Here is a 25,331-nt window from a genome sequence, read left to right on the forward strand (position 1 = left end):
TGGAATATACTATGACTTTTACATATGCAGATGGCAGTGGAAAGGTCAAAATAAGCAGACATATGTAATGCATTGGATTAGTGTCTCCAAGGATGATTAGATGGTCACCAAGACCATGTGACAGGCCAACACTTATAGGCAGTAACTCTGATGGCACTAGACAAGGGTCTATGTTCATGGCTTCTGATGTGCAGTTTGATGTTGCCCCACTGCTAGCTAGTATTCATTGTGTTGGAGTCCTGCAGCATACCACAGAAATCTTGTATGTACCAAGAGTGCTGATGAAGGTGGCCCATTGAAAAATGCAACTATGCACAATTCACACACTTGAGCTTACGAGTTGTCTACATGAACTGTGGTAAACATAGCCCTAACCTTCTATATTAGTTTGCATCTTGATGGTAAGCATTCATAGGTTCCTAGATAAGCACTAGGCTGGCTGCCCTTGTGGGCCATTATTAGCATTGATAGTTTCCCTTTTAGTGCTGAAATTAATCTATCCCATTTTGTTAGACTGGCCTTACCCATGCCATGGCCAATAATTATGTATTACCCCTAATGAGAACAACTGAAAATCATACCATAGATAATTTGAGGGCACCCATGCATGGGATAAAGTATTTAAGATTTCCCCCTCTCCATCAGTACTTCCTTCATTCTGAACTACTTTAGTAGACACACAAGAGGATTGAGACATATGAAATATAACAGGAGATTAAATTGTCTCTTTTTTTCTACTAAGTACAGATTGGTAAGAGGAAACTTAACTGTAATTCATAAATGTTTCTGTAGTGATATCTATGGTGTTAGTATCCGAATAAATATCTTTAGCTACCAAGAATAATAATCTTTTTGTAAAAATACTAGTTGGTTAAAAAAAAAAAGATCATTACAATTTTTTTTTCATTATCTGACTGGTACATTGTGGAATGTGATCTCTCTCAGAATAAGGAAGATCAACTAAACTGTTTTTTTCTTTTTTAAAAGGAAATGGATGCTAGATTCTGACTTTGTTTTTGCTAGACACTGAACATTGAAATAATGTGATGAATAGAGTTGGAATCCCATAGCTGCCACAACATAATGTGAGGTGTAGGGGGATATAAAGCCTAAGTCCACACCACAGGATTTCAGCCATGTCAATCCAAGAACAATGTCCTCTACTGCAATCTTACCAGCAGTAATAGGGATTTAACCATACTATTTTCTCACATACATATACTGTCAAGAGTGTCTGTTAAAAAGGGCCACTGATTCCACTACAGTCATGCTACCCCTTTCCTGCATTCATTGTATATGCTGACACTCAGTAATTCAACTAATGTCATCTTGGCGAGGAACCAGTGAGCATTGCAATAAAAAGTGCCACAACAATTTGTAAAGTCTGCACCTCCAATGAAATACACAATTATCTACAGTTTTAAATCCAAGAAAATGTGTAATCTACCCTTGTACGTATCAAATAGCAGATACATGACATTGATACTATACTCTCAAATATCTTCTGCAACACCACAGCTATTACATTTCAAGATCCACATCTTCTAGTTCTGTGTCAAACTGCCCTACTGAAGATTTCATGGAGGGTGTATCTGCAGTACTTATTAAATGAAAGATAAAAAATTGGGTACAAGGTGATGTGCAGTCAGTTTTACCAGCCTCACTTTCAGACTGTGCAGTAATGTACAGGAAACCAGATACCAAGACTCACATAACAGTGCTCTGTTAAAAAACAGAAACATTACATATACATGACACCAGTGTCAGTTTTCCTTGAATACCTAGTATATTTAGAAAAAATATATAATCCCGTATTCTTGGACTGTTTTATTCTACATGCAATCGCTGCTGTATTAACTTTTTATGTGACTCATAGTAAAACTTTGTCTTTCATAAAACTGTATGATTTTTGGGCCTTTCTTTGTCTGTCCCCCACTGATTATTAAGCAAATCCCTCTCGTTAGCAAGTACGACAACGAAAACACAAGTATGACCCATAATAAATTTGGGATTTCACAAAACCGTACCTTCAACCAATGCAATCCTGCTCGTCAGTCACAAAGTGGTGATGTATAATATGTATATATATATATATATATATATATGTGTGTGTGTGTATATATATATATATATATATATATATATATATAAAATATGTACAAATATGAATACAATAGAATGTTTACGAGCATTGACCAATATCTAGATAAATTAAAGAACAATAAGATCAAGAAAATTGATAGAGATTTAAAAGCCTACAATGGAGGGGTAGCTTATCCTGCCCCATCTACAGCTCAGGTCTGGCGAGGTCCCACGCGTCCAGGTCAGGCTTCTACTATCAACAATTCTACATTGTTACAGTCAAGTGACAATAGTAACCAGTTAACTCAGACCAACTCTTCTGAATCTAATGAGGCTGGCGTAGAAATCGGAACTAATGTGGGCCCCGGACAGAGTGAAGGTCATCAGTATAAGAACAGGGCAGGTCATTATAACTTGAGATCTAATTACCCTAATTTTTTAGGAGCAAGACCAAAACAAACATCATCGAGACAGTATCAAATGACCAAACAGAATGCGAAGAAGCACAAGAACTAGTTCCTTTCCCATTGGAAGAGCATAATATCCTAATTCTTGATGATGATTCGTTGCTTTTATATCTTGAAGAGCTTGAATATGACAAATTGGATTGTTTGATGTTTCTTTGGTCTCTTCAACTCCCACTAGTGTACACAGTGATGATAGGCGAAGTCTGGGAAGTACTAATTCACCAACAATTCTTTTCAGTACAGATGGTGATTTCAAAGTTTATAACTATTCTGCTGTAGATATTACACAAGAGCAGGTAGATCTCTTTGCAAAGGGTTATACATACGTTCCCGCCCAGAAGCTTGACATTGTCAAGACCATTATTGACCTCAAATTATATATAAGGAAACTTAATTTTAACTTAATCATGGGCGGAAATGCTACTTTGAATAACACCTCTTTTAGAGTTCCCAGTGTATTCAACACCGTTTATTGTATGCATTTGAGCAGATGTGTGAGTTGGACATTCGTGAGAAATTTAAGTTAGGCCACAATTTTCCCTCGTTTGGGTATGCATCCAAAGCCGAAAAAGAATGCATTGACCTTATTATATTTTATGACATCTGGATATGTAAACCGGACAAGGGAGGCGGCATAGTTATTTTCGACAATGACAACTACAACACAAGAATGTTACAGTTATTAGACAGGTCATCTTATTCTTATAGTTCAAGATCAGAAATTAATGTTGCTTATAATAACATAAAAAACAGCATTGAGGTAATGTTTATAGATGGCAGGATTGATCAAAGTATTTATAATTGTATGTCAACAATATTTCCAAGGTTCCCTTACCTTTTTGGAATACCCAAAATACATAAGGACATCCTTATTCCACCAGTGCGCCCCACTGGTAGATGGTAGGGGATCTCCCACATACACATGTGCAAAAATCGTAGATTCAATTTTACAGAAGTATCTAGCTAAAATTGACCATATTTGCAAAGATTTTTGGTCATTTTTGAATAAAATCAATCTCCTTGACTTTGATCCCAAATATAACTTTCTTACTGTGGACGTCAAGGACTTGTACACGTGTATTTCCACATAACACTGCTCTGGAGTGGATTAATCATTTCCTGAAAATAAATGGGGCGGACAACACCGAGTTGGCATTAGTGAATGAACTTTTGGTATTGATATTAGATAATAGCTACTTTGTTTGCAGGTAATTTTTACCTGCAGAAAGTCGGTGTTGCAATGGGCTCTCCATGCGGAGCAAGTGTAGCCAACGCAGTTATGGCACACTGGGAGCATCTGCATGTTATGAACAACAGTACACTCAAGGACAGTTATATACACTACACATGCTATCTTGATGATATTTTTATCTTAATAGATGGTGATAGTACATTTAGCAATTTGGTAGTAGACTTTTTCAATAAGTCAACTCATTTCTTGCAGTTTACTTCAACATTTAGTACATCAAGTATAGCTTATTTGGACATTGAGTTGAATAAAGATGAAACCCTCCAGAACTTTACAGCTAAAATTCACAGGAAAAGTACGTATTTGAACTCTTTCCTACATTACTCTAGTTGTCACCTTCACCACCAGAAACGAGCAGTTAAGGGCCAGTTGGTGAGAGCAGGTCGTATTATTACTCTCGATGCTGATTTTAATACTCAACGCTCTTTCCTAAAGACTATGTTCTTACACCGGGGTTACCCTGATCAAATGCTTAGAGACATTATAGAAGAGGTTTCTTGTAAACGTCTTCGTAGATTTTATTCACCAATTTTGGGAGGAGTAAACAACAACAGTCAACAGACTGATACCATTAGCATATCATTGACCCAGGGTACCACTGATTCATCTAACTTAGAAGTTAAAGAATGTAAATTCATTACTACTTACAACATCAATAGTAAGGACTATTTTGGAATCCTATGTAAAAATTGGGCACTTTTTAAGTGTGACCCCAGCATATTCCAGAAGGTAGGTGACCAACCTAAAGTAACTTACAGGAAGGCTAAAAACCTAAAAGTGCTCTTTGAAAATAATAAATGGACATTGTGTAGATCTGCAGGCATGTACAAATGCCAATCTTGCAACTACTGTCAATATGTTATGGAAACTAATAAATTTAAGGTACATGATTATGTTTACATGGTGAGGCAAAGAGTTAATTGTAACTCTAAGATGATTATTTATCTTGCTCAGTGTCAGGCCTGTTTGGCATTTTACATGGGGAAGACGGAGAGACGTCTTCGAGAACGCATATACGAACACATTTATGCCATCAGAAAAAACAAAACTGACAACGCCTTAGCCAAACATATTTCTAGTCATCCAAACCACAATTTTAAATTCATAGTGATAGACCAGGTTAGCCAGAACCCAAGAGGGGGTCCAGTAATGCTTAAATTAGAAGAGCTCGAACTCTCCTGGCAAATTAGGCTAAACGCCTATAATTTGCCTGGAATTAATGAAAGCTGTTCTATTAGCAGCATTTTAAAACTTAAAAGTTTAGTTAGATGAATAATTTATTCTTGGATATGTAATTATTCATAATTTTATTAATATTTGTTATCTATTGTTGTTTGCTTTATTTTTTGTTGCTTTTACTTTGTTTTTTGTATACTCTTGATTTTCATACACACAATGTATATTAGTATTAATAGTTATAAGTTATTAGGAGATACTATGTTTTTATGGTTTGAAGCTGTATAGTTGATGGTTCAAGTCTAGTATCCCTTTAAAGGCTGATTAGTATGTTAACAATGCTACCAGCAACTATATAAAAGGATGATGTTGCTAGAAACATATTGTCTGAAGAAGTTTGTGTACGATACTCAAACAAAAAGCGCTTAACGGTTATTAAAGTTGATTTCAGTGACGTTCGCACAGTTTGCTTCTGTTGTTAATTGTGTTTACAAAGTGGTGATGTAACGGATAGCAGTTCTGCTTACAGGGGTTACGGTGCTTCATGATTTGAAAGGAGAACGAGTGAATTGACACCAACTGCAAACACATATTGTAGCTTCTTGTTTTAATTTAGATACTGTTTTACAGCCAAACATTAAGCCTTTTTGGGTAAATGAGGCTGAGAAAGCAAATGTGGTGTCTGTCGTTACAGGTGTATCGCAGACAACTTGTGTTCAAACTAGAAAAACAGCCGATTACATTTAAAATGACAGAACTTGAAATTCTCTAATTGTATGTCTTTGTAAAAATACTCAAGATGGTGCCAGAGCCTGCATACTACTAACAGTATCTTTTAGTTTTTTTATTTATTTTTTTATGGTGAAAATAGCTGATAGTCTAATAGTTGCTGTTGCTGGATAGACAACGTGATTGCAGACAGGACCGATTACAAAAAAATCCAGATTACAGGATCCTTGGTGGTGGGGACTTTTCCAGCAACCACAGTGTAGAGATACTGTTTTTATAACTGTTGGTAAGGTTTGCTTCTTATTGTGGGGAGTTTGTGAAACAAGGTTTTTAAAGGGCAGCTGATGGCAGGCATTGTATAGACTATGTAGACTAGGTACTCTGCAACTAGAGAGGTGACATGAATGTTGATTGTGTAAAGTTAATCTGGGTCTGAGCCTAATGATATATTTTGTAAGTAATATGTGTCGGAAAGTCGTAGGTGCTCAAGAAAACATTCACTGCTGTGTTTTATACTTATTCAACAGTAAACACTGTTTTTCAGTTGTCCTGCTTTATTTTAGTGGGTGCAACTAATGCAACGTTTCCAATCTATAACCAATGAACGTTCTGTGAAGACTGATAACTGGACCTTTTGTCTTTGCTTTTTGCCATTTTATTACTAGTTGTCTTTTATGTATTCTTGAACTAGGGGTGTTAAAGTTTCAGATGATGCACATTACAAACGTTACAAATATACTTTCAGAGCTGTAGGTTTTTCTAAACTTAGCTGCACTCCTAGATGACCTCGGATGTAATGTACCTGGATTGTTGACGCCTCAGGGAGAGCTCAGATGTAACCTTAGATGCACTCTGTGACGGTACTCAGGGTTAATGAGTTAAATTATGGATTATGGAACAATTTGCCTCCATCTCTCAGAACTATGAGTAATCCTGCATCCTTTAAAAAAAAATCCCTAAAAGTGCATTTTCTCTCTCATTGGCTGTGCTCCTGTACCCCACCAAAAAACAAACACCTGACTTCCCACTCTAGACCCCTATCTCTGTCGTTATTTATAAAACTCTACACATTTCTTCTCTTCTACCTCCTGTCTCTTTCTGCCACCTGCTTCATGTCTCTAACTCATTCTTTTCACTTGCTTTGCACCCTGATATCTGTACTTTTCAACTTCTAACTCTACACTTGAATATTATACTAATGCTCTCAGCTCATACACTTCTGCATCCTTCCTTCCTGTTCACAGTTGATTTTCTCTACACTTTGCTATTTCAACTATCACGGTAATACTCTTCTATCATCACTCTCGTTCAACTGATAACCTCCCACATTATTTCATCCTATCTATTAACCTTTTTCTCTCTAACAGACTAAGACATTTGTTTGTAATTAATGTATGATTTCACTGTTATAGTTGTGTATTTTTACATTTCAACTTTGTATTAAATTTTCAGTGGATCTACTTTGTTTTTGTTTTGTATGCAATACTGTGGAGCTTTTCTCCCCAGACCTCCACTGAAAATGGGCCCTTCCTAGGCCCAGTGGACTTTCCCGGTCAACAAATGCAATAAATAAATAAATAAAATAAATAAAATTATGGCAGTGGTAGCAGTATCCTCGATGGTGGTGCTGCGGTAGCGTTGTCGCCTCACAGTAAGACACTGTCAGGTTCGATTCTCAGCTAGAGCGTCTTCTGCATGGAGACATGCGTGAATGGGCGTACCTTCGTTGAAGGTTGTGCATCAGGGCTGGTAACTCGGCACGTAAAAATCAACTACCAATCATTAGCGGACTGGAGTTCCGCTGTGGCGACCCCTAACCGGAAAAGCCGAAAGACACAACAAAATGGCAGTGGTAGCAGAACACCTGCATCTGCTGGGGATCCAAGTCCTCCTGTACTTCGACGACTGGCTCCTCACTGCTACCTCCAAGCATCTACTGTTGTTTCACCTGGACTAGGTACTCCAGTTGTTACTGGAGTTAGGAGTAACTGTAAATCTACCAAAACGTTGACCAGCTCCAACACAGAATATAGAGTTCATAAAATGCCACCTAGGCACCAACCTGCATATAGTCATTCTTCCCCTGACGAAAGACCAGACACTTCATCTCACAGCATAATAAGTGCTACATTACCCACCACAACCAGCAAGATTAGTTATACATCTTTTAGCCCTCATGCTGTCCACAATTCTAATAGTCTCCTTAGCCAAATACTACATGAGAGTACTGCAGTGGACTTCAGCAGTATAGCGGTCTCAGTCCCTTCACCCTCTACATTCAAAAATGCGAATTACTCAGGACTGCAAACATCATGTCACTTGGTGGGAGACATCCCCGACTGGCACCAAGGGTCGCCCTTTCCGATCAGAATCAGTGATTGCAACAGTGAGCACGGGCACCTCCCTTCTAGGGTGGGACACTTCAAAGGGAGAATGTCACTAGAGGTCAGTCTTCACATCAGTGTCTTGAAGTTTAAGGCAGTTCTCCTAATATTCCAGGCATTCCTCTCCTCCCCAGGGGTGTTATTTCCATACAGATGGACAACATGGTGGTGGTATGGTACATCAAAAAGCAAGGGAGAACACATTCTTATCATCTGTGTTGAGAGCCAGTGAAAGTCTGGCAATGAGCGATGCCTTCACAAAGCTTTCTGATGAAATAAACATACCAGGGTTGTCCAGTGTACTAGCAGACAAATTGAGCAGAACAGTCCTAATCCCTCAATCCTACAGGGACACATTCAATGTTCAGTTACTGTGGCCAACTTTGCTGTGACCTTTCCTAACCCCTCATTCCTACAGTGGCACATTTAGTATTCAGTCACTGGAACCAACCTTGCTGCAACCTTTTTACATCCTTTCTGTACAGCAAATGCAGCCGGTATTTTGCCATGATCACTCCACAGGGACAGTCACTGAGGGACACTCTGGTCCAAACCTGGCCCCCAGGCCTTCTGTATGCCTTCACCCCGTTGCCCCTAATGAGCAAATTCATACAGAAAGCAAGACAGTGCAAGGCCAGAGTGATCCTCATTGCCCCCTTTTGGTCCCAACAGACATGGTTCCCATTCCCTTACCAATGACCTCTACTTATACATCAGCCTTCGATGTTGGATCATTGTCCAACTGTACTGACCCACCCATCCAGACTGCCTCCTCTGCACCAGCAGTTCATGAAGTTAACTACATGGTTCCTCCAATTTTAAGTATAGCTAAAGATGCCAGGCTTTCCCTTGCAGTAGTTAATATTATTTCTGCTTCTCAGAAACTGTCCACTGGAAAAAATTACCTGAGTAAATAGAAGAGATTCTTGATTTGAGGCCTACTCTAAAGGTCTGGACCCTTTCTCAGCACCTGTGCCATCCATACTAGAATTTTTATCTGACCTTTTTGATATAGTTTCCAGTTTTGCCATCATCAAGGTATAGTTCGTGGCAATTTCAAACTTTCACATTGGATATGCTTCACTGAAAATTTCCAAAGATTTCCTAAAAGGTACCTTTCTACTAAGATCTCCCATTAAAGACCCAGCCCCTCTGTGGGGCATCACCATTATGCTAACAGCTCTGACACAGGCTCCATTTGAACTCACAGCCTCAGCAGATATAACATTTCTTTCTTGAAAAACAAATTTCCAAGTGGCAGTGACTTCAGCCAGGCAAATCTCAAGAGTTACAGATACTATCATGTAAGCCTCTGTGTCTGGTATTTCAGAAAGAGTTTTTCCCTTAGAGCTAATGTATCCTTTATTCCTAAGGTGGTATCCAAGTTTAATCTGAAGTAATCTTTAAATTTGCCTATTTTTTTTGTCCCCCAGGTATTCAAACAAAGGAAACTACTTTAAAATAAAGTACCTTTTTTTTTTTTTAAATGGAGAGAATACTTGCTGCATATGTTAGATGTCGACAGACCGCTCAAATTTTGCATTCATAGAACAAAGCTATTCTTAAAAGACTATCAGTTCAATTCATTATCTAAACCAAAGTCAGGGAAGGTAATTACTAAAGTTACTTTGTCCACATGGCTGTCTGATTGTATCTCCTTTGTCTATAATAAGAATTTACCATTATCGAGTAAACCATTGCTCAGTCAACTAGATCAGTTTCTGTTTTGACAGCCTTTAACAAAGTACTATCCATTGATGACATTTGTGCTGTGGCCACTTGAGGTACAGTACACACCTTTGTGTCTCACTATAGGCTGGACACTCAGTTCAGATCCTTTGGTTCCACCATACTTAGGAATGTCCTTCCTTGATGCCACCCAGTTTGTAGGGTTACCACCTGTCCCACTTTGCGAGGGACAGTCCCTCTTTGGGCTGTTGTGTCCTGCTAAAAAATTGTAAAAATGGGAAATATCCTGAGATTTTAGGACAAAATTATTTCCTATATTTTATGTAATAGTTGCATAAAAGTTATTCTGTATCTGAAACACCTAAATGTTATAAGAAACAGAATAAGCAACTAAAATGCTACAAGAATAAGGTTTTATTTAGGGAAAAAATTGAAGTTATGTCATTTGTACTGGCCGTGGGTATGTTCTGGCCTGCAAAATCTGATGTTTGTACCAAACATGTCCCACTTTGGGCATTTGAAAAGGTGGCAACCCTACCAGTTTGACAGCTTGGGATTCTGTCCCATATGTTTGAAACGGATGAAAATAGACAACATTGGATACAAAAGTTAAGTACTTACCATAACCTTAGATCCATGTTGTCTGATTTTCATCCAGTTCAAACTCCCTCCCTCCTTCCCCCTATCAAATTGTCACCTATGGTTTTGAGATAATTAAGTGGACTTTTATTCCTTGTCTGTGCATGGTCATGAGACTGTATCCACTATTCCTCAACAGCTTGATACCATCTAATTTAGGGCGGATCATTCTTAGGATTGTTCCTTTTATAACATGTTCCTAATATATGGGGGAGGGGCAAACTTGATCTGAGCATCTAAGGTGGAGTCTAGGGAATTATGGGTAGGGGAGGAGTCAGAGCTCTGGATCTGAAGAAGCTTCGAAGTCCGTTCCGAGGTCACATTTGAACCAGACGAAAATCAGGCAACATGGATTCAACTTTATGGTTAAGTGCATTGCTTTCATTTTTCAGTCTTGTTCCAATGTTACAGAAACAACCTTTGTGAAGAAAATGTGGCCCAGCTGGGATAGAAAACATTTTCAAGTTGTGCATTGTACAAACCTGCATTTCACATTACTAGTGTAGTAATTACTGTGTGAGTTTTACAAACCTGCGATTCACATTTAGTGTACTGATTGTTGTGTATTTATTGTATGACATATCATGTCCTGAATCAAAAGCTGGATTTTTTATTTTTATGATTTTGATTAGAAATAGTCTTTTGATGTGAACTGAAGTTAGATGCAGTTGTATGTTTATATAGGTAAGGAAATTCATAATTATTTGTTTTATATTTCTTTATTTGGGCATTACTTTGTGGAAATATCAATCATGTCTAAGAACTTCTAATTGTGCTGTGATCTGTAAAATATGTTTTATTTCTGGAAATGTCTGTGAGGGAAAGTGGAACTCAGAATCATTTTCAATATTTAATCATTTACCTCAGTCCTTACAGGTACATATTTAACATCAAATTACACTCAAATTTCTGCTCTAAGATAAATTGAGGAAGTAAACTTTGCAAAATTCTGCATTTTAATGTGTGTGTGTGTGTGTGTGTGTAGTAAGGTTTTGTCAAATTCAATACAGACTGCGTTTATGTATTAAAGTTTGTCAAACATAGAATGTTATGGGAACAGGAAAAGAGCTACCAGTAAAAATAAATAGTACGTGTATGATACAGTGCCATAAAATAATATAGGAAGTGGTTCATAAGTTATACCATATGCCTAGTTACATGTTTTCAACAACTTTTTTAAACTTGTGTTTCTAACTGGTGGGTACCCACAATTCAGTTTGAAGTGGCAAGAGTCATGCTGTTTGGTATGCATGTTTATGCTAATTAGCTGTCCAGATTTTTGGCCAAATGTGTACCTACTTTTGCCCAGATTTCTGATGTCTGCAGGTTGAGAGGTATGCCTGGTAGCTTTGGTGTTGTAATAGCACTGTTTGCTAGCTAGCTACTGTAGACTTTGTGTGATTAAGCAGTTTGTTTTAGGGGTCTTTTTTGTGCGTTAAGTCAGTCTGCTGAACCTTTCCTGTAGTTACAGGCTGCTGTTGTGCTGTGTGCTCTTTCTTGTATCCTCTCCTCATCTTTGTCAACAGTAATTGGCTGAACTACTGTGGGGAGAAATACCAGAGTTGGGATGATCCTTGTATCAGCTGCTTAGGAAAGGAGGAGTGGTGAACATCTCTCACTTAAACTTGCTTGTTTTTTTTAGTTAGAAACAGATCTGTGGGTGATATTTTATTTTAAAGATCTGTGGTCAGTGATTTTACTTCATTCCTTGTCATGCTGATCATTAAACTTCTCAAGGGTACCTCGTTATGAGAAATGTTCCTTAGTTTGGTCTTAAAATGTCCATGTTTCTTTCTCTTCCACATGAAAGGGTGTGTCACACATTATTAAGTTTTAAGTAATATTTATGGTAAGTAATAATGAATTTCATTAATTCACCAAAGGAACTTTTTGTAAGTATAAAATACATTTTAACATCCTTAAAGCTTCCTGGTTGAAGTTATTAGAAAACTTATATGCTCCTCATTTGTTTCGCATTGAGTGGGAGTGTTTCAGATTTTCGAGTATGTTTGTTGAGAGTGATGCTGATTATGAGCTCACTTTCCCTGATTGAGAACCAGAGCTGCTGCCTGCTGCTAGCCTGCCAGTAGTGATCAAGAGTGATACCACCAGAATCAGGTAGGAGCATTGGTGTAGACAAATAAGCAGTGACTGAATTAAGTTTAAAACATTTTGATCTTCTGTTGCCTGCTCCATTTGGCTTTAACCTGGGGTTTATTGTGTCCGACACTGGCCAGTTCCTTCAGACTTTCAACTCGGTAGGCACCATCTACACTACTCCTCACCAGACTCCTCAGACCTAGTTAGCCGCCATTCCTGTCAATAGCTTGATCCGGCTCCACTTCTGTGTATCCTTTTTTCAAAAAACTTTAATATAGTGTTTTTCTTGTTCTTTGTGCTTTCCCTTACCCTACTATAGTGTTGGTATGGTTTTCAGTAGGGTAGATAAGTAGTTAGGTAGTTTTTTTTTTTCCAGGTGTATTATTGTTTTTGTATTGGCTTCCCACCTTTTTTCTTGGGTAGTGTTCTGTTCATTTTAGTCTGTGTTAGTGTTAGCTTATATGTGTGTTGTAGAGGCAGTCAGGGGTTGCTTGGCTCTTCACCCAGAAGCTTGGGAGGCTATCACCTCCGACACATGGGTGTTGAGTCATATCCAGAGCCTATACTGTTCCCCTTTTTTGATGTTCCAAAGTTGCATTACAGACATCTCCCATACATTCCACCATGTCAGAGACTGCAAATAGCGTTAGAGATTCATATGCTGCTCACAAACCTCACCAGACCAAGGAGGATCCAGGGTTTATTCAAGATTGTTTTTGGTACCAAAGAAAAACAATGACCTCAGCTCTTTTCTGGATTTAAGTAAGTTGAATCCTTTTGTGAAACAGAACAAATTCCGGATGGTCACTGTGCAGTCCATTTTACCTGTACTGAGGAAGTACAGTTGGATGTGCTTGATAGACTTCAAGAATGTCTGTCATCATGCAAAGATAGAGAGGATTTCCAGGAGGGTACTTCACTTTGGCTGGGGGCCAGTCACTAGTTCAGGGCTCTGCAGTTCAGTCTCATCACAGCCCCCCCCCCCCCAGGTGTTCACTATATGCATGGCATTGTTTGCAGCCTGGTTGCAGGAGTTCCAGGTCTTTTGTTACCTGGACAATTGGCTCCTTGCCACCCTCACAAGAGTTGTACTTGTTATTGATTATAACAAGGAACACCTTACTGCAACTGTGCAACCATTTAGGCATTACGGTCAGTTGTCTTTAAGTCAAGCCTACAAACCTGTTCAGACGTTAAGAGTTCATAGGTTGCCACTGGGATAGTCAGACAAATTGCCAGGCTCCTGAGCTCTGGAGTGATAAGCCTTCAATCTCTGGGATGTCAGTTCTTGCACTGTTGAAGTCTCCAACTCCTGCAGTTTTGAAACTCTTAGGCCACATGGCAAAGTCTATAGGGTTGGTTCCTCTAGCCAGTCATATGAAAGCAGTCTGTAGAGGGCCCCAGTGGTACAGTGGTCATTTGTGACTTACCCATTGGACTTTTCAGTACAGTTGACAAATGTATGTCACAACCAGATTTGGTGGTGGTTGCAGTCTGCTTTAGTGGTCAGTGGGAAACAGTTTGTCCTTCCCCTTCTTCCAGTCACAGTCACCACGGATGCACTCCTCCTTGGATGGGGAAGGCATTTCGAAGGGAGGACCTTCGTGGGTCCTGGTCTTCTCTGGAAACAGACTTCTACATTGATGTCCTGGAGGTGAGAGCTACATTCCTCGTATTGCAGGCTTTTTAGGACACCCTTCCCAGAGGCGTGATTGCAATATAGTTAGGCAATGTACCTGTTGTCTGGTATCTCAATAAGCTGAGGGGGAACACGTTCTTACCCTCTTTGTCGAGAGGCCATGAGTGTTTGGCAAAGGGCGATTTCATCTCAGTCATTTCTGGTTGCTTCGCACATCCTGGGGAAGTCCAGCACTCTGGCCGACATCCTCAGCCTCCTTATGAGTGATCTTGAAATCTGAGAATTGCGGCTTGGATTTTCTGGCATTGGGGCACTCCGTGTTGTGACCTCTGTGCCTCCCTGCCCAACGTCCAGTGCAGTAGCTATTGTACCTTTGTCCCCCCAGGGCAGTCACCCACTGACACACTGTTTGGCCCTCCAGGACTCTTGTATGTTTATTCCCCATTTCCTCTGATTGTAAAATTCCTCCCGAAAGTGGTCTGCTGTAGAGCAACTGTGGTCCTCATAGCACCATTCTGGTCTCGTCACGTGTAGAGGTTCTTCGTGTTTCACTGTTGCAGTCATCACATTTGGGTTATCTGCCTGCAGGTAGCCCTCAGTGGGCCCGAATACCAGACTCTTGAGATTTCTGCTTCGGAATTCTGTCGCCTCTCCCATGATGTCAGGGGCATAAAATATGTAGCCGACATCATTACATCAGCTTTTCTTGCCGCGCGGGACCACGAAGCAGACGCAGTTCGCAAGTGCCGGTCGGCCACTACCTGAAATTTTCATTTTTCGAGTTTCAAACCTGAAGTCTTCTAAAAGTACCCCATTGGGGATCCTTTTTTCTTGTTCTAACCGATGTCAGAAAAAGCTAACAATTGTCTTGCCTGTGGAAAGCAAATACCTCTCAGAGATTTTCATTCTTACTACGTCATCTGTTTAGGCCCAGACCACAACGTTCCTCGCTGTCGGTTTTGTGCCTTGTTCAATGCCCGAGCTATTTGTCGTCGGGCTATCTTTGTTGCTAAATTCATTCGCTCTCATTTGTATTCCAAAATGACTTCATTAAGCCATCCGACTGCCGATCTTCCGAAAAAACGTAAGGATAAAGATAGAGACAGACCACATAGGTCCAAAACTGCTGGCGACGCTTCTGTTAAGCTAGTCGCCAGTCTGCCAGTACTCAGTGAGGCGCTTTCGCAACCCCTGATACCTGCTTCTACAGATTTGCAGGCCTCTACTGAGACCCATTCGGAGTCCGGTATGCCACAAGATGATGCTTCGACTATGGAACCTGCGGATATCTCTACCTTGGATGGATCCGGAGCCGCTGTGCAGGGCACTGGCTTCTGAGGATGTAGTCAGACCTTCCGATGTTTGTATTAAACCGACTACTTCGTTTCTGACTAAAACTACCAAATTTCTCAGGCCCAGAGTTCGCACTACTCCTAGGAAACGGATGACTAAAGCACATTCTCAAGCTCCCATACCTCAGAAACAAATGCTTAGAATGGCGGAAGACATTGTTACTTTAATTAGGGGAAGCCAGCCTTCACCCTCTAAAAGACAAAGAACTGACTTTTTCCTTCTGATTCTACAGACCATGAGTCCGATGACTCTGATTACCAGGACACATACCCTTATCCACCTATGAGGATTCAGATGCAGAGGATTCCATTCCCCCTGCCTCCCCTTCATAGGATTTTTCTTTCGGTGAAACCTTGCATACCCTAAGAGAGCATTTCCGCTGGGAATGTCAGGACTACCCTCAGTCCAAAAAGAGACTCTGGGAATTTTTAGCCCCTGTCCTGGATATTGTAGATGTCTTCATGGAATCAAGTCTTACCCCTGATACTTTGCCTCCAGCTCCTAGAAAGCCTGATGGGTACTACAGAGTACCCGACTCTCACACATTTCTCTTTAAAAATCCTACTGCGGATCCAGAGACCATTTCCCGGGGACCTAAAGGTATTAAGGCTACTACAGCCAAATACCCTACCCCTTCAGACAAGGATTCTAGGGCTTTAGACAGATAGGGTAAGAAGGTATATACCTCTGCAACTCTTGCCATCAGGGCTTTAAATTGCCAGTTTCACATGTTGAAGTGCCAGCAGCATATTATGGAACTAATTAAACAAAAATGTTGTTGATTCCTGATTGTGCAGAAAATAATGATTTACAAGAGTTAATGCATTCTGCACACCAAGTTGGTAAACATACTTTGCAGTGTGGTTTTGATGCCTTAGAAGCATCTTGCAGGGCTGTTGTCACTGGGTCTGTTCTGAGAAGGCATGCTTGGCTGAAGGAACAAATCTTGCCAGACCGTGTCAAAGCAAAATTACTAGACACTCCATTCAACCCAGAATGTTTGTTTGGCACTAAAGCAGTAGTTTGTCTTAAAAAGATGGAGGAAAAAGCTCAATCTATGCACACTGTTAAAGTTTTCTTACAGGTACAGCCACATAGATTCAGTAGGCATTGGCCTTCAAAAAACTGGTCCTTTCCAGTCCCTCTAAGGCCTTCTCAGTCCAAACCCAGGGGCAACAGACCACAAAGACTCTGAGTATGCAAAGATATGAACAGTGGAGTGCTCCCACCTCAAAAACAGGGAGTGGTAAGCCACCCCCTTATGGAAAAAGTTCACAATGACTTGTCCTCCATCCTTCCCAGCCATGCCCAAGTACTTGCACCCCTAGGAGGAAAACTCGCCCTGCATGCAAATAACTGGGAATACATTACCCAGGACCGATGGGTCTTAAATATTGTATCCTAGGGATACAGATTTTACTTCTACTCACTGCCAACCCCAAGCGGATTGCCAGACCTTCCTCCAAACCAGTGGGCAGAGGCCCAAAAGCAAGTGATTTCTCTTCTCAGTATCAGGGCTATTCAGCCTGTTACAACAGAGCAAAGGGGACAGGGTTTCTACTCCAGACTGTTTCTGGTGCCCAGAAAAGAGAACTCTTGGCGCCCTATTCTGGATCTGTCAATTCTCAACACCTTCCTGGTGGTACCAAAGTTCAAAATGCTTATACTCCAACAGCTGCTTCCTATGCTAGGCAAGGACTCCTGGCTAGTCACCCTAGACTTAAAAGAAGCTTATCTGCACATCCCCATGAGGGAATCTTGCAGGAAATATCTATGTTTCAGGGCATGCTCTATGTGCTATCAGTTCTCTGCACTTCCCTTTGGCTTATCTACTGTGCCCAGGGTGTTCACAAAGTGCCTGGCTCCAGCCATTGCGTACTGCAGGCAGAGAAACATTCAAATTTACCCATACTTGGACAATTACCTGATTCAGGCGGACAGTCGGGAATTGCTACTTCAGCATCTGACATTTGTAGAGACTGCTGAGTTCTTTGGGGTATACCATCAACAAAAAGAAATCACACCTGGTACCCAGCCAAAAAATTGTATTTGACAAATTACTGGCCACCCAAACCCAGCTATCTGCAATAAAAATACTGCAAGACTGCATATGAGGAAACTTCAATGGTACTTAAAAAGTCTCTGGTGTCAACATTCTCAGGACCTGGAAACAGTGTTTCCTATCATTCCTCGCCTAAGGACAGAGTTCCTTTGGTGGGCAGAGGCCTGCAACCACAGCAAAGAACTCCCTTTCATTCAATCCCCCGCCGTCCAAACCCTGACAACAGACGCATCAGACTATGCATGAGGGAGCGCACATGGCAGGCAAATGCATTCAAGGCAAATGGAGATCAAGACAAATGTGCCTGCATATCAATCAAAAATAAATGTTAGCTGTACAGAATGCACTGACAGCCTTCAAATACCTTATTCTTCCAGGACAACTCTTGATAAAGACAGACAACACCACAATTATGTGGTACATAAACAAGCAGGGGAGAACTCATTCCTACCCACTCTGCAGATTAGCCATGGCTTTGTGGAACACAGCCTTGAGCAACCAAGTGCACCTGCAAGCTCAATTCCTGCCAGGCAAACAAAATTCACTGGCAGACGACTTAAGCAGAAATCTAATTGGACCCACACGAATGGAAACTGGAACCCAACTCATTCAAGCTTCTAATCCACAGGTGGGGGACACCAGAGGTGGACATCTTTGCTTCCCCCCAAAACCATCAGTTGAGCAAATTTTGCACCAGAACCCCTCCCCACAGCCAAGCATGGAAAGTGGATGCCCTATCCTTTACATGGGAAAACCTCTCAATCTATTCCTTCACTCTTCTTCCCCTCCTCTCGAAAGTACTACTCGAGATCAAACAGGTCAGGCCAAGGACAATCCCTGTTGCACCAGACTGGCCACGCCAGCACTGGTACCCACTTTTACGCAGTCTGGCAACAGTGCCACACCGGCACCTGCATCAGACCCCCTCTCTGCTGTCCCAGCAGGAGGGCCAGATTTTGCATCCTCAGCTCCAAACCCTGAACCTAGTAGTCTGGCTTATTCCCTGAATACATCACCAGCAGCAGTCAGCAAATAGGTGCTGGATGTCATCCTTGAGGCCAGGAGAGACCTAGTACGAGGAAATCCTATTCAGAAAAGTGGAAAAGATACTGTTCTTTCAGCCAGTCTCAGGGAAAGGACAGCCATACCCACCTTACCTCAAATCCTAGGTTATCTAGCAGAGCTGCTCCACAAAGGCCCATCCTTCTCATCAATTAAGATTCATTCCTCTGCCATCTCAGCTCATTATAATACTGAGCCCACCCCTCTTCTCTCACCCTCTGGTCAAACAGTTCCTGAGAGGAGCTAATAATTTAAGACCCCCGAGGAGAGCTTCCATGCCTGCCTGGGACTTTAACTTTGTACTAGAGAAGTTCATGCTTCCCCCCTTTGAGCCTGCTGCTATGGCAGAGTTAAAATTCCTCTCTTGGAAAACAGCCTTACTTCTAGCCATCACTTCAGCAAGAAGAGTGTCTGAGTTACAGGCCCTTATGGCTGTGGAACCCTTCATTATCTTCCATGTGGACAGGGTTTCCCTCAGGACTAACCCATCATTTATGCCCAAGGTGGTATCCAGTGTGGCTTTAAACCAATCAATCCATTTACCAACCTTTTTCCCTAATCCTCAGAATAAAGGGGAAAGGATCTTGCACTCCTTGGATGCGCACAGACAGCTAAGGTTCTACCTTGACAGGACTAAACCTTTCAGAACGTTTTACCAGCTACTAGTCAGCTTTGCTACAGGGGCGGAGAGCAAGGTCTTTTCAGAGCAAACCATCTCCAAATGGATAGCACACTGCATCCATTTCTGCTACAGACACCATGGAAAACCTACCCCACAGGGGATCAGAACCTATTCCACCAGGGCTACCTCAACCTCTACAGCATTTCTCAGGGGAGTCCCTACCAGGGACATCCTGGAAGCTGCAACCTGAACTCCAGGTTGCAGCTTCCAGGGACATCCTGGAAGCTGCAACCTGGAGTTCAGTACACACCTTCACCAAGCGTTACCACTTACCTATCTTTTCTAAATCCAGAGTTGGATTTGCTACAGCAGTCTTACAAGGCCTGCTAGCCAGCCCTAATACGTCTTGACTGCCTCCACCCTTCCTCACCTTTGGGAATTAACCCAAATGTGATGACTGCAACAGTGAAACATGAAGAACAAAGTACAGTTGTGTACACTTACCATAAATGTAAATGTTCGAGTGTATTCACTGTTACAGTCCTGGTTACCCTCCCTCCAACCCCCTGATTTTTCTGTACTTTCCACCTGTCCTCTTTTTTGGCCATATCCTATGGCAATGGTATTTACTTTTTACTGGAGGTGTTCCACGCCATGTAATTGCTTTCTATTTTGGGGGCTTCTGAGATCTGGGGCAAGAAAAACTGATGTAATGGCGACGGCTGCATGTTTTATATCCCTGATGACCTGACGTCATGGAAGAGGCGACAGCATCTGATGCAAAAATGCCAAGACTCTGGTATTCGGGCCGACTGAGGGCTACCTTTAGGCAGATAACCCAAATGTGATTACTGCAACAGTGAATACACTTGAACATCTACATTTACGGTAAGTGTACACAACTATACTTTTCCCTTCCTATGTTTTTTTTCTGAAATACACCCCTTGGGTACTGGATCCCATTGTGGATCTCATTTCTCATCCAGTGGGTCTGGATCCTCCCAATGTTTATTCCCTTAGGCTAATTGCATGTTTTTTCCACTTCCCTTGATGGACAGAAATCCCAAGTTTTCCCAGGCTGTAGTTCATAACTTGTCTTTATCTCAAAAGCATTCAACTATGAAAGTGTATTTTAGTAAGTGGAGACATTTTGCGATGTGGGTGGAATCCCATGGGTTTGATCCCTTTCCCGATCCTTTAGAATCTGTTTTAGATTTTCTTGCTGAGCTGTTTGTCAGGTTCTAGTTTTTCTACAGTTAAGGTGCAGTTGGCAACTATTTCTAATTTTCACATTTGCAGGGATAATGTTCTACTAGCTGCTCTCAAGATTTCCAAGGCTTTTCTCAAAGGTACCTTTTTGCTGCGTTTCCCAGTTCAGGATCCTGGTTCCTTCCTGGGATTTGCCGTTTGTTTTGTAGGTCGTTGCAGGCCCTCATTTTGAACCCTCAGCGATGTCAGACTTTAAGTTGTTGTGTTGGAAGGCCATATTTTTGGTGGCTGTTACTTCGGCAAGGAGGGTTTTGGAGTTATAGGTTCTTGACTCATCTTTCTGTTCCACAAAGATAGGGTTTCTCTCCATACAAATGCAATTTCTTTGATTAAAGTAGCTTCGTAGAATAATCTTAACAGTTCCATTAGCTTCATATGTATTTTCCCCAATTTCTCCAACAAAAGTGAATACCTTTTGTATTGTTTGGATGTGCATAGACAATGGAGAATTTATTTGGACCATAGCAACATAGAAAATCCAGTCAGTTATTTGTTTCCTTTTCAAAGTCTGAGCCGGGCACAGCTATGCCCAAAGTGATGTTATCCAAGTGGCTATCAGACTGTATTCCGTTCACATATTTCTTGAGAAACAAGACCCTTCCAAGCAAGCTTAGAGGTCATTCTACCTGAGCTATGGTTACTTCTACAACTTTCTTTTCTAGAGTATCACTGGATGACGTTTGTGCAATAAACTACTTGAATGCGTCATCACACTTTTGTTTCCCATTATAAGATGGATTATCAGTCAAGAGCCAGGGCATTTTTTTGGATCCTCCATGTTTCAGAATATTCTTCCTTAGTTCCTCCCGAGGATTTACATGTGGTTGGGGACTCTGTTCCACAGGTTGAAGCCAGATGGAACAGACAACATCGGATATGAAAGTTATGTGCTTACCATAATGATAGATCCATGTCTGTCTCTGTCTGGTTGAACCCTCTGGCTCCCGCCTTGGCTTGTTATGATGAACTTCCCTATCCAAGATAGCTGGACAGTGGAGGTTGCCCTTTTCTTATTCTTGGAGACCTGCATCCTCCTTTGGTTTGGGGAGTTTGTTGTAGCTTAGAAGTTTGTTTACATGTGGCAGACTCTATATGGGGGGGGGGGGTCAGGTGAGGAGCGGGGGATTGTGGGTAATGGAAGTGTAGCCTGGCAATTTGGAAATCTGAAGGAATTTGCCAGTGTCAGATCTGATAACCCACACGTTGAATCAGAGAGAGACAGACAACATGGATCTATCATTATGGTAAGTACATAACTTTTGTTTTGTTATGGTAAGTGATTTATAGTAAAAGAGAGAAACTTGGAGAAGGAGAGAGTAAGTGTAGAGAAAGGAGAGAGACTTGTGCACATTTGATTTCTTCTTTTCTGTAGGTCATCGTTAAATCAAAATGTGTTGAGAGGAAAAAAAGCTCTAAAATGCACTACTGCAGAGCATCTAAAATGCCATGACTTCTGGGAGCCTAGCAGACACCAGACACCCTACTTACTTATTTCTCCCAAGTTTATTGTGGTAAAGTCTTGGTCACCTGCTGTTACGTCTTATGTTTGGCCACACACCCCATGTCCCACTCTGGAGAGCGGAAAAAGTGCTAACCCTATCTAGTCTTGAGCTCCTGAAGTGTCTTAGTGCTGGTCATGGCAGCATAAGTAAGAGCCCTGGTGATTTGTGTGTCTGGACATTTGTACTGTCTGAAAAAGTTGTCTTGTGCTTGTATGATTTGCAGTTAGTTTTTTTCCCTCTTTGGTGGAATGTCTTTGATGCAGCAGTGTGGTTACCATTTTAGTCATAAAAATATAAATGTATGGATGCCTAACATTGTGTGGCACACTCTTAACTGTATCAGTTTTGGCAAGTGTTCACATCAGTTAAGTTGTGCGATTTCATGGCCCATTTAGTGATAGTGTAGTTAGTGAAATTTGTCAGGTAATGCATCAGTTAGTGTACAGCGCTGGTGAAAGTTGCAGCATTTTTTACTTTCAAGTGGAGTTGAGGTTAGAGATAGCAGTACTTTACCTGTGGCCATGTTTTAAATCTGCTGGAAATTGCGGCTAAAGTGAAGACAAAGCTCATGGACATGAATGTTATTTTCTGGGCTGACGGACTGTAGACTCTCAGAACCTCTCTCACTCCTTACAGGGACTTGGGGCAACCTGAATTCACACTGAGAAAAGGGTCTAGGTTTTTGCATGAAATATACTGTCTGCTCAAACATAACATCTGTAATCCGGAGGCCAGTTTTGGTCTGCAGATGGCAAGTCTCCCTTTCACCCTGCTATACAGGGGGTATGCTTTCATCTATTTGTTATAATCAACACTTAGGCAGCTGTGCCTTGAGGGAAGAACACTGACTTTGTTTTCACTGGCAGGCTTGCTTTTCTGCTGTTAAGAGCATTTTTCAGTCCATTAGCATGGAAATACATTTTTCCTTAGGGTGAAAAATCTAGCTGTGCTGTTAACCATACATAGGTAATCTGCAAAAAAATTCACAAAGTAGCCACTTCTTGAACTTTGGCTGTGGCAGCTATTGATTCCTGAGGAGCCAGTATACCTTCTGATAGATGTATCATTAGAGTGGAGAGGGGAGCTACTGGTGTATGATAAGCGAATCCTATGGGTCCTCGTTGATTCTGTTTGCTTGACACACTGGTTTGCTGGTTAGCTTACAGTAATGGGGGAGGATATACGGTTGTACCGTTAATGTTTTTTTAGATGTGCTTGTGCAGTCAAACTGCATCGGTTTGGCATGATAAATAAATCAATAAAAAATCTGTTTAGCATTTTATTTATAGTATTGCATGCACACAAGAAGTAAAAAGTTACAATGTGAGAAAATAATGAAAAAAATATAGAGCTTTCGTGACAGATGGTTTTTGTATAGTTTAGTTCTGTAGAGTGACTTCTATTTACATATTTTATAATGTATTATAGTTTTGTATGATTTGTTTTGTTATAACTAAAAGTCAATAAAAAGAAATTTAAAAAAAAAAAAAAAAATGTATTAGGAGCTTTGAGGCATTACAAGTAAATGCATTCCAAAACCAGAAGAGAGAGAACTGCTTGGAAGGAGCATGAATTCTAATGCAGTAGGGCAACTGTGGCAGAGCTTCAGTGCTGGATCCTGGTTGATCCTACTTTTTTTACAGAATAAGATATGCTTGAAAATTAATTCAAGTTAATGAAACTGTTAAGCATGAAAATCAGCCAGTCAAGTCATGCAAAACTGTATGTTGGTGGGGACATTGTGTTGATATCAGATAGAAAAGCAGTAGCTTGTAACTTACAGCAAGTAACACTACAGGTCTCCGAGCAACACAGGGAGTGGTGCTTTTTAGTTCAGAAACCAAGTGATCGCTTCTCACCATTAGTCTTTGAAGTTCCTATCCTTTAAAATGCAGTCCATCTTGTTGAGCATGCAGTACTGTAACTTACCTGTCAGCAGAACAATACATTGCATCTCACTGCTGCAGGCAGATATGATTTCCAAGCAAAACAAGCAGTGCTATGTCAAAACGTAGGACGCCACCTGACAGTGTGGCCTCAAGTGTAACCAAGTTTTAGGAAGCGTTGGATAAAGTCTCACTCACGGCAGCTTATCAGTTTACTTCAAGTATATACTGAGCTGCTAAACCAGGCAAGTGAATTTTTACCATAGGAGAAGATGTAATTCAGTAACTGTTCAGGAATGTTACCCTTCCACTTTCTGGGTGTAAGGTTCATGTGTTTTACATAAGATCACGGAGTCCACTTTCTGACTTTTATCATCATCGTCATTAGAACGGTCACCACCACCACTGCCTTCATTTCAGCGTGGCTTAGCAACTTGCTTAATGTTGAAAGCTTGTGTGAGAAATGCAGCTTGGTAGTCAAGAAACAATGGAAATATTTGATTTTCTTAAGTGAAACTAAGTCCACAGACCTCTTAAGACTAAAGTTTATCAGAGCATCTCACTTGCTTGATAATTTTGCCGGCTACCTTATTATTTGGCATGTGAAGATTGACTTTTCTATCCAGGTATGTACCCTTTAAATGTAGCATGCATATTGTACTAACCCAGGACTTGCAGCTTTCCAGAGAAATGTATAGTTTTGCATGTATAAATTAATGTGGCTGAACGTTAGTGCTTACATTTTAGTTATGTAGGTAAAAAATATATTGATGAGTACCAATATGCCTTTTTATGTAACAGAGGCATGTGTCATGTCTGTGTACTTGCTTTGCAGTTAGGTAGCAAGTGTGCCTGTTTTGTATGTGGTGGTAAAAGGTGGCAGGGGTGTTTATTAACTAGAGCTAAATTGTATACTGAAAGGCAACAGCAGTGTAATCTGCTATTTGAAATGCATTTTGCAAGTGGCATGCTTACTTTCCTAGAATCATTTGTGTCATTTCTGCAAAGGATTTGTTAATTCCCCTTTAGAGAAAATACATGCCCAGGCATATTAAGCAACTCTCTTTGCATTCTTATTAATGTCATTAAGCTGTAGAGTCCTGTCTATGCATTCAGACTTGTCTTCAAAACAGATCTTGTAGCAACATAGGGAGTGGTGCTTTTCAGTGGTTGTGTAAATGACCAGCAGTTTTATTTAACTGGTTGATAATTGAGGTGTGAATCAGCAGTTACTAAGCAAGTGCTTTCTTCAGTGTAATTTGCTGGTAGTTTCCCTTCCTGTTTACAACATCTATGTACAGCTGTCAGAAGGGGCATTTTGCAGTAGGATGTGTTTTCTTTCTTTCTCTCTCTTAGAATTTAGTTGTTTTGTAGCAGGATCCAGTGCAGTGATTGGCTGAAGAACCAATGATTCGGTATGC

General features: G+C 40.8%; 1 protein-coding gene across 6 annotated transcripts in view; it reads left to right on the forward strand.

Annotated features, from left to right (window-relative positions):
- Window positions 1-25,331, forward strand: part of MGAT3 (beta-1,4-mannosyl-glycoprotein 4-beta-N-acetylglucosaminyltransferase) — a 773,371-nt gene that overhangs the window by 580,212 nt on the left and 167,828 nt on the right. The window contains exon 1 of one of the 6 annotated variants that reach the window (XM_044066956.1): window positions 23,919-24,536. The exons of the other annotated variants lie outside the window; for them this stretch is intronic. The gene's annotated coding sequence lies outside the window, so the exon portion shown is untranslated. Of the gene's footprint in view, window positions 1-23,918; window positions 24,537-25,331 lie in introns of those variants that run through there. 6 annotated transcript variants of the gene reach the window in all.

The sequence above is a fragment of the Protopterus annectens genome, chromosome 1.part0 (assembly GCF_019279795.1).
Source record: "Protopterus annectens isolate FY-2018-M chromosome 1.part0, PAN1.0, whole genome shotgun sequence".
Lineage (NCBI taxonomy): Eukaryota > Metazoa > Chordata > Ceratodontiformes > Protopteridae > Protopterus > Protopterus annectens.